Consider the following 13,182-nt stretch of genomic DNA (forward strand, 5'->3'; position numbering starts at 1 on the left):
GGAACAGCTTCCACTTCAATATTTGTGAACTCAACAAAGGCGCAACCCATATTAGGAAATAATACTTGATCATAATATATGGTGTTTTGTGGCGCAAGGGCCATTTGATGGCCAAAGAGCGCCAGGTCATGTGACAAAAGATGTGAACAATGATTGTAGTAAGTGGCTGTGTAAGGGCCTTAAAATTCTGAGCATTATGGGTGCATAAAACATATAAGTATAAAATCATGTGACGTGAAATATGTATAGTGAAAATTAATGGCAAGTGATCGCGGTAATAAAATTACAGGGATATGAGATTAGCACGAATGCCTCTTCAACGCCCTTGTACAGGGGCCGCGAGGCATGTCCTTTTCCTGTTGTAGCTTCCACAGCGGCAACCTCTTTTTCAGACGTCGTGCTGCGGATTGCCTGGGTATACGACGTGAAAGCTATGAATATCGTTTAAAAACGCGAATAATGACTTATATTTAAAAGCCGGTTCTGCGCTTATGAACATCCGAGGATGCAGTGGAATTTGTTCCCGGTAAGCTAATGGGAAGTGCTTTTACTTAATAGCGTCTAATTCACTGCGTTTGATGAGGACGTGAAGGACAGTGAGTGGTTTACCACATTTATCACACACAGGTGGATCACCACTGGACAAAAATATGAGTGTACTGTGTGTTATGTGGAAAACTGCACGAAAAACATACGCAAATGAAGAACCCAACAACACAAGCGCAACACAGTTCGCACAAGCGAACCGAATAACAGTGCGCTTCTGTTGTTTGGTTATTCCTTTGTCTGCTTTTCTCGCAGTTTTCCACATAATGCATTACCAACTCATCCAACAGTCTGTTCTTCTAAGGTACTGTGTGTATGACGCGGTCTTAAGGCCCAACCGCATGCACGCGATTTTCGAGCGACGGCGATGAGCGACATGATTTGCTGTCGCGGAGGGCTATCCATCGCTGTCGCTTGTCGCGTCGCGGGTTTCTGGAAAACCATAAAAAATCGCTTGTCGCCCGGAAGTGAGCATGACGATATCCCGCAACATAGCAGCATCTCTGACCCTCGCTTCGGTTGCAATTTGCTCGATGGTTCTAATCGGCGCGTACTTCAAGGATGGCAAGTTATAGACTACCTTCTTTACAGCCCCATCACACGCGGAGAGCGAGGCGGCGCCCGTATTTTGTCGCTACTTTTGATCGACGACTCGTTTTGATGTTTCGCTGGTAGCTTGCTACATTGGTGGTAGCTTGCTGCAATGTCAACATCGTCGTCGTGTGAGGTAGCCCTTCTTGTGAGGCAGCGATGTCCAACCTCGAAAAGCATGAATTCAACGAGCGTCTTATCGATGAAGTTGAGAAAGAAAGCGTGATATGGGACATGACGACCCAGCTGTAGAAGTCCCAGCAACTGAAACAAAGTGAAAGTGAGTCCAGCTGTAAAAAAAACTTCAGTGAGTGCAAGTCCAAGTGAAACCAGTTGAAGGAAAATTTTGGCGCGTCCAAGCCCCAGCGAGCGCAAAGTGCAAAACATATTTTTTGTGTGAGCTCCGCCTTTTTTTGGCGACCTGCGGCTACTGTGTCATCTTTTGTGTTCTGTACGTTTTTTTTTTTCTTTTGCATTGCAGTGTGTCAGAATAATGTAGCCCTGACAGCACTTAAGCTGTGTTCATATTGGCAATGTACTTAAACATCATTTATGCGCACACCGGTCACCGTAGTCCTGGCAGTGTCCACTGCCACGGTACTTGCCCTTCGTTTGAAAAAAAAAATCGATGAAGGAAGAGCGAACATCCCTTGCCCGCTGTGAGCACTTCCGAGCTCGTGCTGCTTGTAACGGAAACATTCCATGAGCTGCAGTGTCTTGCCTCTATGCACCCCCACAAAGATTCCCAAAAGTGTCCTCAGAGTCGGCGTAACCAAGTGTGCAGTAGTACTCTCGACCACCACACTCAAGGCACAAGAAGTTATGCAGCACACACGTCGTCTTGATTACATTATCAACGTTTAAGGTCGATCACCCTGTGATAGATCCGCCACGTCGCTGTGAGGACGCCAAACGAATTTCCGATGCACCGTCTGTAAAAAGACATGAGCCCAGAAACAAGAATAATCAATATTTTCTAACCCTTATGTTACACAGTGCGGACTAGCCGTTCAACGAGTTCAATACGTAGACCTGAAACACATTCCTATAATGAAAGCGTCATTCCTGTGTAGGTGAAATTATTTGACAAATGTAAAGTAAACCTTCTAGCATACCAGTTTACCATAGAAAATAAATGCACCCAAGTCCCCGTATAAAAACAGCGAGCAGCGCATCTTTATAGTGATCACTGCACCATCTCATTCTCCTAAAACAGCATAAAGTGAACATGGGGAAACAAAAGTACACCTTATCAGAAGGCGCTGTTGTCGTTTCTTCTTTTCTTGTCCATATGTCTTACCTTTGCTAACTTTTATGAAGCCCCGCAGGGGCGTCTGCGCAAGCAGGCGTTTGGTGTGTAGCGACACCACGGACCCGAGCTAACGGGGGGGTTTCGACCCCCTCCCACGCCTAGCCGTGCGTGGCTTGGCCGTGTCCGGGGAAAAGGGGATCCTGGGGGTTGAGCCGACGCCGGGTGATTGGACCTTTAAGGCCCCCCGGCAGACGCAACACACCCCTTTGGCCCCGGCTTCACGTAGACGGCACCCCTGGGCTGACCCACCCAGGGGAAATCGGCAGTCGCCTTTTCCTGCCTCTCCCCTCACATCTTCGTCTTTTCTCTTACTTTAAATCTTTCCTGTCCTCTACTCTCTTCCATTGACTTCCGTGTTTCCTGGCGGCAAGGGTTAACCCTGTGTGGTTATCCTACCTTGGATACACCATATTCGGTTATAGTGGTGGCGTACAGCTGGCGCCTGCAGGGCCTGTGCTTACAGACCCTGCAGCGTCCCCTTGTAGGACTCCATGGTGGGTGGCTGGCGCTGCTGCCGAAATATAACATTTACATATGGCTAGTTCCTTCCCCCCACTCCCTGATCGCCCTCACAAAAGAGGGCGCACCGACGAAGTCTTCCAGTTTTTGGTCACCAGAGAGTATCTTTCCCCGATTCCACGTTATCCACGCTGACACACCCGGCAAACCAGTGCGAACACTTTCCCTTTTCTAGTTTCGAAGTCTCTGACCGAAATCTTTGGCCCAGGATATAAGTATCCAGAATGGCAAGTGGTGACCTCCTCTTGGAGCTCCGCGACCAGAAACAATATGAAGAGACTGCTCTAATCTAGCGAAATTTGGAGATACAACTTAATAGTAACCCCACACGAACCATGAATACCACCCGTGGCGTTGTTTCAGATGATGACCTTGTTAGGGCTGACGGAGGCTGAACTCCTGGAGGGTTTCAGCGAACAGAATGTCATCAACGTGAAACGAATTAGGATAAGGGCCGTGATGGCAAAGAAGTCCAGACTAAGCACCCTGATACTTACTTTCAATTCAAGTGTACTGCCCGACTCCGTTGAGGCTGGGTACATCAAGCTTCGAGTGAGGCCATATATACCAAACCCTCTCCGATGTTTCAAATGCCAGCGGTTCGGCCACAGTTCACAGAACTGCCGAGGCCGCCTAACTTGCGCCAAATGCAGTGCTGAAGAACACACATCTGATGCCTGTGAAAACTCTCCTCTCTGTGCGAACTGTAATGGGGAGCATGCCGCATACTCACGGTCATGCCCATGCTGGAAAAAAGAAAAGGAAATTGTCACAATTAAAGTAAAACAAAACATTTCATTTAAGGAGGCACGAAGGCAGGTGTCCTACCTACCAGAAACCAGCTTTGCCGAAGTGGCGCGTCAGGGGGCAGCGCCACGACGGCCTTCGGCGGCTGTCCGGCACACGCGTAGTGAGCCGGCGGTGACGCCACCCGCCCCCCGCCCCCTCGGCGGTTGCAGCCAGTGCTGCTCCGCCATCCAAGAAGGACCCACCAACCTCCGGGTTGGGGGGCGCGAAGGTCTCGTCTTCTGAGGCGAGGCCCTCAAAACAAACGCAGCGCTCGCAAGAGCGCGTGTCCAGCGCCTCGCAAGATGCAATGGACACAACACCGAGCGTGAGGGCGCAGCCAGCGCCTAAGGATCGGCGCGACTCCGTCGACCGATCCAAAAAAGAAAAATCTCGAGTCACGGCCCCTGGAAAGGGTCCGTGAGCTAATTTTCCATCCTTGAGCACACAGCACAAAACACATCTAAAATGGACACACAGATCCTACAGTGGAATGTGAGAGGACTTCTCCATAATCTTGATGATATTAGAGAACTTCTTAATAAACATACCCCAAAGGTGCTGTGTGTTCAGGAAACACATCTCAAGTCCACACAAACAAACTTTCTAAAGCAATATGCCATCTTCCGCAAAGACCGTGACGACGCTGCCGCCTCGTCGGGCGGTGTCGCTATAATAGTTGATAAAGGTGTTGCCTGTAAGCAATTAAACCTCCGAACTTCTCTTGAGGCAGTTGCTGTCCGAGCAGTGCTGTTCGGTAAGCTACTAACAATTACTTCTATTTACATTCCTCCGTGCTATCAACTTTCGAAGACACAATTTCAAAGCTTCATTGATGAACTTCCTCCGCCATATATAGTCGTTGGTGATCTAAACGCACATAATCCCCTATGGGGCGACTCCCGTTTGGATGCGCGAGGACGCCTAATAGAACACTTTCTGTTTTCGTCAGGCGCATGTTTACTTAACAAAAAAGAACCAACGTATTATAGCACTATAAGTATTGTCTCGAGTACACTAATTCCATATCTGGAGTGGTCCGTTGTCAAGAACCCCTTTGGGAGTGACCACTTCCCGATTATGTTGAAGTTAACAAAAGAAGATACATGCTCGCCTGACTTTCCTCGTTGGAACACCAAGTCAGCCAACTGGGAACTGTTCCGAGAAAGCACATTTTTAGACGGAGATGACATTGGTGATTTTAATATAGACGATGCTGTGGCATACCTAACAGCTTATTATTGACGCTGCAGTGAAATGTATTAAGCAAACTAACGGATGACTAATAAGCGTCGCATACCATGGTGGAACGACGATTGTCGGAAAGCGCGCAATAGTCAAAATAAAGCTTGGAGATTACTCCGAAATTATACCAACGGCTGAAAACCTCGTCAATTTCAAACAGGTTAAGTCACAAGCCAGAAGAACGCGTCGTCTTGCAAAGAAAGAAAGTTGGAATAGGTACATCTCCGGTATAAATTCTTACACCGACGAAACGAAGGTTTGGAATAGGGTAAACAAGTTAATGGGTCGGGAGTCACACCCCCTACCCTTGGTAAATAGCCGAGGTGAGAGCCTGGAGGAACAGGCGGACTGCCTAGGTGAACACTTTGAATATGTCTCAAGTGCATCACACTATACAGAAACGTTCTTAAGATTCAAAGAACGCGAAGAGCGGCAGCCCCTTAAATGTAAACGTCCATCCAGTGAGGCTTACAACTGCCCATTTACATTAGCTGAACTTAAGGCATCTCTTGCGTGCTGCAACAACTCGGCGCCAGGTGGCGATCGCATAATGTACGAAATGATCAAGTATCTTCACCCCGAAGCACTAAAAACACTCCTAACCCTCTACAATACCATGTGGGCAGCTGGGTATATTCCATTGTTATGGAAAGAAGCGATAGTCATCCCGGTACTTTAAACAAGGCAAAGACCCGTCCTTAACCGCCAGCTACAGGCCAATAGCGTTAACAAGCTGTCTATGCAAACTATATGAGAAAATGGTAAACCGGCGCTTAATTCACTTTCTAGAAAGTAACAGTATACTAGACCCCCTTCAGTGTGGTTTCAGAGAGGGGAGGTCGACAATAGACCACCTTGTTCGCATAGAGACATACATCAGAGATGCATTTATTCATAAGCAGGTTGTACTTTCGGTTTTCCTAGACTTAGAGAAAGCGTACGATACCACATGGCGATTCGGGATTCTACGCGATCTTGCCGCCATGGGCATCCATGGGAACATGTTAAACACAATTGAAAGTTATCTGTCTAACCGAACCTTTCGCGTAAAAGTGGGAAATGCTCTCTCTAGATCATTCACCCAAGAGACTGGTGTTTCCGCAAGGGGGCGTGCTTAGTTGCACACTCTTCTTGTAAAAATGAACTCTCTGCAAGTCAGTAATTCCAAGCGCGATGTTTTATTCCGTGTATGTTGATGATGTGCAGATGAGTTTCAAATCATGCAATATGTCTATCTGCGAACGACAAGTGCAGCTTGGAATGATAAATTCTCTAAATGGGGCGGATGAGAATGGCTTTTAAAATAAACACCCAGAAGAGTACTTGCGTACTTTTCTCCAACAAACGAGGGGTAATGCACTACCAAGTATCGCGATCAAGGGAGACCAACTCTCTGTCAGCAACGAGCATAAATTCCTGGGCACCACTTTAGATTCTAAGCTCACGTTTATACCCCATATTAAATATGTAAAAATGAAATGTCTGAAAGCGATGAACGTCCTAAAGCTTCTATCACGTACAACATGGGTAGTGATCGAAAGTGCCTCTTGAAGTTGTACAAAGGTCTTGTGTGGTCGCGCCTTGACTATGCCTCCATAATTTATCATTCCGCAACGCCAAGTGCATTAAAAATCCTAGACCCCCGTCCACCATCTGGGCATCCGACTTGCAACCGGTGCTTTCAGGACAAGTCCGATCCAGAGCCTCTATGTAGAGTCGAATCAGTGGTCACTTCACCTACAGCGATCCTATAGTAGTTTCATATATTTTATAAAGGTACGCGCAAACATCAAACATCCTTCTTATTCAACTATAAACGATATGACCGCTGCCACCCTCTTCCATAATCGACCCGCAGCGAGGAAAGCCGTTCTCTTTGCGTGTGAGAAACTTAAGTGAGGAAATGGATGTTCCACTGCTAGAACTTTGTCCTATGCCCACAGCGAAACTTTTACCGCCGTGGCAGTGGCAGCTTATACATTGTGACACCTCATTTGTCGAGATCACTAAACATGCACCAGAAGCACATATTAAAATGCATTTCCGACACTCCAGTCCAACTACTCATGCGTAGAGTTTTTATACCGACGCTTCTAAGTCGCATGCAGGGGTGGCTTATGCAGCCGTCGGACCATCCTCTCGGAATCCGGTGTACTGCACCCGGAAACAAGTATCTTTACGGCTGAGGGTTATGCACTATTGTCGGCTGTGAAGCATATACGGAAGTCAAACATACAAAAATCAGTTATATTCACAGACTCGTTAAGCGTCGTAAATGCATTAAAATCACTTTTTAGATTCAAAACCCGGTAATAAGTGAGCTGTATTCCGTTCTGTGTACAGCGTATATGTCCAACCAGCATGTTACTATTTGCTGGGTACCTGGCCATAGAAGCATCGAAGGCAATGTGTTTAGCTGACCAAATGGCCACGTCAATATATTGCGCGCTGTTAACCCTACCGCTACTGTCCCTGCAACAGATCTAAAACCCTTCTTACGTAAGAAACTGCGAAGCCACTGGCAACGCTTGTGGGACACAGAAATAAATAATAAGCTTCACTTGATTAAGCCGCAGTTAGGTTACTGGCCCTCCGCTACGAGAACACGGCGAACCTGATGTCCTATTTCTGTCGCCTCAGAATAGGACACACATATGGTACCCATAGCTTTCTGCTGACTGGCGATGGAACCTCCTATGTGTGGTAGATGTGGCGAGAGGCTAACCGTCCTCCACGTCCTCCTGGAATGTCCGGAAGCTGAAAGAGAGAGAAAGAAATATTTTCCCTTAGCATACCGCTATCATCTTCCTCTACATCCTATTATGTTTCTCGGCGAAGAGCCGCTTTTTGACGCAAAATCAGTCCTTGGATTTTTAAAAGATGTAGTATCGAATGTTTTAGCCCAACAAGTTCATAGCGCGTCCTCTGTCCAGAAGATGCCCGCTGTGATAGTAGCTTTCAATGAGCCCATGCCTCCATGCCCTTGTTTTAAGGGCTCTGCCGAGGCACTAGTGCTCCACGCCAAGTTTTTATTTGATATTCGTATTGTTTTTAATGAATTTTATGTCTTCATAGCACACATCATTTGTTATTGCCATAATTTTAATGTATGTATATCTTACTCACTTACAGCGACTGCTTTTAGGCCCATTTACAGCCACGTCACATCTGTTTTACCCACACTGCGTAATGCACAGTTCATTATCATCGCTCTGGCGCTCTTTGGCCACATCTGGCCCTTGCGCCAATAAACTCCACTAATCATCATCATAACTTTTATGAAGATAACGCAACCACAAGTGAAATTTCTACTGCATCAAAGCTGAACAGAAGAAAGTGGACGAATTATTCGGGAGCGTTAACCATAAGGACACTGTTGAGAGCTTTTCAGTTCGGTGGCCATTAGCAAAAAGCAATACTCCACGGTGGAACTGTGCGACATGTATAGAAAGATATTGTTTGCTTGAGAGTAGGACAAAAGTTCTCTTCTAAGAAACCTGTGCTTGCACTATCCTCAATCTGGTGTCACTTGACAATTTTTCCATTACCTGTTGGTTCCTCAAATCTGAACATATGAAGAAAAGTGATTCGCCTTTACCGTCACCTTTCTCCCAGATGCGCAATAGACCTGCCTTCCGCAGGGCTTACCATACTGATAGATAAGTGTATACTGCTTGTGTAATGTCTTCTGCGTATTGTCGAGATTATGCCTTTTCACCATAGCAAATTCAATAAAAAAATTAAGATACATGCACTCAACATTCTACTGCAATGCATTCTCGATCTTCAAATATTTACCTTGCACGGCTGAGACGATAGTTGAAAATGATGCCCTTTGGATTGGTCCGGCTGCCCGGCAAAGGTTTCATGAAGTCAGGTCGAAGTTGAAACGCCTCGTCTCCAACGAAAACGTGAGGGCAATTTTTGGATGACCCTGGCAGAGACGCAGCCCTGGGCAAGCCGAGCTTTCCCTGCTCCAGTCGCTTTCCAATGGGAGAGTCCTTGAACACGCCACCATTGCTGAATCTCCTGGGGGCGCCGACGTCTATCAGCCTGAATAGGTATTGGCTGTCCGCAACAGCCATAAGGACAATCGAGAATGTTTTCTGCAAATGGCACGGAATGGAAAAGGGATTACTATTTTACAAAATAGGCTGTCACTAAAATGTGTTTCCTCTGGAAGAGAAATGCCCATTGAAAGCATGAGCAATGTGAATACTCACCAAAGCAATTTAATTTCTTATTGAACACACATGTGCATGTTTCACATTCGTGTTCAAGCACTGATAAAGTAGCAAGTAGTAAAGTGTAACTTTAGAGCAATACAAATTAACTCGATATGACTTTACACGCATTTCAAAATACTGAAAGAACAATGTAACATATGCTGCAATATTCGGAAGCATTCAATGCTTTCGGTTTAAAGTTTCATTGAAAATTCCCTAACAATATCGATACCACATTGGTCATGTGAATATTTTAATGCACACCAAAGCGTTGCGTAATTTAGACACCTGCTGTACTTTGATGCAACGTAATGGTCCTTCGGTGCATTTTCAACCTAAGCATATGTCTTACAGATGCTATGACATTATGAGTGAGTTAATTTAATTGTTACTCTCTGTAGCTTATTTCTTTTATATCATTTACAGCCACTCGTACATAGGGCCAAACATTGCCTGCATTACATTCCTGAATAAGAATAACGGTAGTGGCATGACGTTATGCAACGCAAGCTTTCAAAATGAAGAAAACCTACGGGAGCTTATGACGTCGGTCTCTTGGTGCTAGCCACTACCGTTTGGTGAACTTGCATAGGCGTTAACGAAGGTTGTTCTGTAGTTCGTGTCTGCCAACTTAGTGGCAGACACCACCAAGAAAACATTGTGCTCTCTCAAATATGTCATTAAGTTAATAAAGCGAAAGCCTTAGTTGCCTCATCAAACATGAAAATTGACCGTCGGCGTCCCGCTTCGGCGGCGTTAACCCGAGTGATACAAGATCGTCACGTGATGACGTCGCAGATAACCAAAATTTGTAACGATATCATGGTGTCATAAGGTGTAACATAATGAGACGTCATCACGACATTATCACTTTGCACTGCTTCCGTGCCCGGTGGGCAGATCACGGAGGCAGTGCATGAAGAGGTGACGTGGAGAAAGCTTGCAATGCCTATGATACTGGAGGCAGTGCAAGACCATATTAGGTGCAGGAAGCTTTTAGAGGGGGGTGGAGGAGGACTAATGCATCAATTCAAGAAAAAAATTCTTTTCGCCTTCGAGGCATCCGAGGGGATTGCATAAGAGATCCTGTATCCAATATCCGATGAAACTCTTCACTTGAAATATTACTCCCTTTTCAAGTATTGTTCTTTTTTTAATGTGGTTTCGTCTCATCTGGGCAAACGCTGAACTTCTGGCAGCTGGGGGCAAATTGTTCCGTGCTCCCTGAAAAACTTGTTAGATGCTAGCTTCATAATATAAACATCTGACCTGCCGATAAATTAAAACTGAGCTTTGCGTGTATGTTAGTGTGCAGCAGACGTCTTACCTTGTAGTTAAAGTACAAGCTTCCCGGTTTCCTCGGGCACTTGATTTGAACATGTTTTCCGTCGACAGCCGCAAGCCACTTGAGGAATTGCCACCGTTGCCAGAAACCCGAAGCGATCTCGTGCCACTGAGCTCCCATTGGCGGCTGCAACAGCGTATACGGAGTATTGTGAAAAAATTGTGGAGCCTGCACAGGGCGCCTATTGCTCGAAAGCATTGAGGACACAACATTGGACATGTGCATACAAAATAGTAACGGGCAGATGGAGGTGCTTTATAACACGTGTGCTTTTTTACACGTGAACTAGATACATTGCTTATAACAGCGTCAGCTGTTTCAGCCATACATACATAATACATACTGGCCTCTGTGTGGTACTACATCATTACTACCAATTTCAACATTTAAAATGCATACTAGAGGGATGACTAATCAAGCAGTCTCGACAAGCAAGGTCGTATGCCAATATATAATGCTCAACAAGGCTTGCGCCCATTTTACCAAAAAAAAAAAACACGCAAAAACACCAAGGCATCCATATAATGCAACAGGATGAATATTGACAGTGTGCATGAATGCTTTTCTACTACATTAAACATAAACATTACATAGCGGTTGTACCGATTCTGTTCACCTGAGGTATTGTAGCTTACCTTTTATAACAGGCATCGGTTGAGGTGAGACATTGTATGTGCAGAGATAGAGAGAAAGAATGCCGGAAATGCAAGGAGATTAACTGGATTCACTCCAGCTTGACACACTGTATTTGGGGATGGGCTTGGGGGAGGAACAGAAAGAGGGAGATTAAATGTAAGGGCGTAGATCAAACACAAGAGTAGTGCAACACACAGTTCGGCAATTAAATTAAGCCTTTAAGTATTCCTGTTAGGCCTGATAAGTTGTGAGGTGGGACTGCACAACTTTTACACTGGGCCACATGACGAAGGTCACACATTTCATGCAACGTGGTCTTAATTTCTGACAACATTCACCCACCTTCATGTACAGTGGAGATAGCACTTCCCATAACACGCGGCACGTGCAGTGAATCGCTAATCTGGTAGTCCTCTATGCCTACGCGGAATGCCATGGCAACATCGGGAATGGACATCCCATGAGGCCAGGTACCTGAAACAGACGTAATGACAGGCTGCAGCGACCTGCATGTAGGTAGCGCTAGTCTTGGGCAGACGCAGGGTGTGTGAGAAGGCGTTTTCAGAATGGCAGACAGAGAACAAAACAATTGGGGATACAACTGAAGTGCATAATGGCAGTCCATTTTTGAAACAAAGAAAGAGAAAAGGAAAACATGCTACTGCCACATAAGAGTAACTTCCGGAAAGCCTTCTTAAAAATTGGGGCACTCAAAGACGAGGGAGTGGTTTCTTGCCTTCGCTACCCTTGCTGCATGCGATATGTCCTCCTCGCCACTTATTTCTTAAAATCACCTGTAAATGTTAGCACTAAGCGCTGAGCCTATCAGGATTTCACGCTTGTCGGCTACACGCTATCTCCACTTGCGCAGTCGGAAACAAACAAATAAATAAACAAAACGAACTGAAATCACATGATCGCACAAGATAGTCATGCGAGGCAAGGAAGAACTGGTGAGCGGCTGCATGGCAAAGCAGTGTAGGGGACAATTCAAAACTGATATTTCGCGTACATGGACTAAACCGAGAGTATGTACCGCAATGACGTCGCGTGAATCACCGTTCTTGCGTGACGAAATGCGCCAGAAAGACGCGAAACGCCAGGAGAGAATAACGCGCTCGTTTTGTTTTCAATTTTTTTCAATTTTTTTGCGTGTCAAGAGGCTGGTGAGGGGCCCTTTCAATTAGAGTTGAACGTGATACCGATATCCGTGCGCGCGCACACACACACACACCACACACACACACACACACCACACACCACACACACCCACAACACACACACACCACACACAACACACACACACACACACACACACACACACACAACACACACAACACACAACACACACACACACACACACACACACGCGCGCGCGCGCGCGCGCGACATGCCTTACTATTAAAGGTAAAGGTTTCCACCCTCTTCAACAGCACTGTTAAGAAAAGTGCTTTGTGTGTCCACAGTACGATCGAGTATCGCCTTCCCAAGCGCTAGCCTGCCTTCGCTTTTGCCCCGCCACGGTGGTCTAGTGGTTATGGCGCTCGACTGCTGACCCGAAGGTCGCGGGATCGAATCCCGGCCGCGGCGGCTGCATTTTCGACGGAGGCGAAAATGTCTGAGGCCCGTTACTTAGATGTAGGCACGTTAAAGAACCCCAGGTGTCGAAATTTCGGAGCCCTCCACTACGGCGTCTCTCATAATCATATCGTGGTTTTGGGACGTTAAACCCCAGATATTATTATTATTATTGCCTTCGCTTTTGGGTAGAGACCCAAACCGTGCCGCAAGGAAAGCCAAAGTGCGCACGCCCTCCGGCTCAATATTTATTTGCATCTACCTCGAATTGTCGCTCACTACCAACGACGCCGCTGCGAACACCGGAATTCGCCCCGCAGGGGCGTCTGCGCAAGCAGGCGTTTGGTGTGTAGCGACACCACGGACCCGAGCTAACGGGGGGGTTTCGACCCCCTCCC

At 46.4% G+C, this 13,182-nt stretch overlaps 1 pseudogene; it reads right to left on the reverse strand.

Moving 5' to 3' along the window:
* Positions 1 to 1,860: 1,860 nt before the first annotated feature.
* Positions 1,861 to 9,186, reverse strand: LOC125759470 (uncharacterized; annotated as a pseudogene).
* Positions 9,187 to 13,182: the final 3,996 nt, after the last annotated feature.

This window comes from Rhipicephalus sanguineus, chromosome 8 (genome assembly GCF_013339695.2).
Source record: "Rhipicephalus sanguineus isolate Rsan-2018 chromosome 8, BIME_Rsan_1.4, whole genome shotgun sequence".
Taxonomy (NCBI): Eukaryota; Metazoa; Arthropoda; class Arachnida; order Ixodida; family Ixodidae; genus Rhipicephalus; species Rhipicephalus sanguineus.